The sequence below is a fragment of the Ranitomeya variabilis genome, chromosome 8, assembly GCF_051348905.1.
Source record: "Ranitomeya variabilis isolate aRanVar5 chromosome 8, aRanVar5.hap1, whole genome shotgun sequence".
NCBI lineage: Eukaryota > Metazoa > Chordata > Amphibia > Anura > Dendrobatidae > Ranitomeya > Ranitomeya variabilis.
In genome coordinates this window covers 45,455,368-45,457,047 of record NC_135239.1, presented here as the reverse complement: position 1 = coordinate 45,457,047, position 1,680 = coordinate 45,455,368, and positions in this window count along the sequence as shown.

Sequence of the window (1,680 nt, the reverse complement as noted above, 5' to 3'; positions counted from 1 at the left end):
TCCTACATAGTTTTATTCAGTTTTCGCTAATTCGATACAAGCTGATGAATTAATATTATCTACTTGTTTTATGTATTTTTGTTCCACTCTATTTCAGTACATATAAAGGAGCTAATGAGGGAGGTTTATCACGAGGGAATTTTTTAGTTTTTCATGAGGCTGCGTTACCGTTATTTGCTAAATATTTATCATGGTGTCGCAGAATGTTAAATAATTTTGACTCATCACTGAATATAAAACTTCCATCTAGAGAGTTGTTTTCAATGTCAAACCTCCTTCCCCTCTGGATTCTCAACTTTTTGCAACTCTTTTTAAAAAAGTCACCACGACTACTTTCCCATCCGCTTTTTAAGTGTCAAGAGTGCTGTCAAATAGTAAAAAGTCCTTTTTTTTCACACACAAACGCTGAGCGCAAAAGCCTTGGTAAACTAAACATTTCCCATGAACTCTTTTTTTGCTATAATGCACAGTATACTTTACAAAAGAAAAGATGATTTTTCTGGAAATCTAAACCCCCTTGAAGTAGGTAGCCAGTGTGCCTTTATGGGATATATTTTCTCAACGACACCACGCAGACCACTAAGTGACATATCGATAGGTACATCATTCTGCTCTCAGATTACATAACACAAACCTGCTGACATAGTCCCTCTAATCTGGGCCCAAAGATCATATTCTGTTACTTTGTGCCTCATGGGCTGGATAGACATTCTATGTGTAGATGGTAATACAGTATAGCAATGCAATTTTTTATACTTATTTCTTTGCCACAATCACTGCTTTTGTAATTTGCTTTATTACACAATGCTCTACGCTTGGGGAATGTTTAGTTTATCAAGGCTTTTGCGCACAGAGTGACACCAGAGGCGCATTACAGCTTCTAGCACCGCCCTCATATGAGTTGTTATCAAGGGGTGGTGATAGAAGCAGTGAGTGACACCATTGCTAATCCCTGATGACAATTAATTTAAGGATGGTGCTAGAAGCAGTATGGTGGTGCTGGTGTCACTTACTGCATCTATCTCCTCCCCTTGACAATGTCTTCTTTCAGTTAGAAGCTACGGCGGCGACAAAAACAGAATGCCAGCGCTGCACTCACATCTGCCACAGGTCCATCACCCAGGATGTCTTCAGAGGGGGCAGAAGTGCAAGAAACTACTAAGTAACTGCAGCGCTGCCCCCTGTAATGGCCTGTTACAGGAGGGGCGAGTGATGCTGCAGGAAGCGAGTGCAGCCCCAGCCTCCTGTTATGTCACAGGAAGTACAGTAAAAAGAAACACATTTAGGGATTAGATAGATAGGGATTGTTTAGTTTCCCTATCTATCTAATCCCTAAATGTGTGCAGCTGGTGTCACTCTGCTTCTATCTCCGCCCTCTAAAAATGTCTTTCACAGTTTGAAGCCACCGTGGCGGCTGAGATAGAAGCAAAGTTCTGGAGCTGCACTCACATCTCACCCAAAGTCCATCACTTAGGATTCAGAACATCTTCAGAGGGGGAAGCGATGCAAGAAACTTGTGAGTAATTGCAGCACTGCGCCGTGTTCCAGGAAGAGCGATGGACACTACAGGGAGTGAATGCAGCCCCAGCTTCCTGTGAAGTCAAATTTGGGACTCCTCTCAAACAAACCGCCATAGGAAGTACAGAGAGATTAGCTGGACAGGGAAAAGTGTAGGGTATT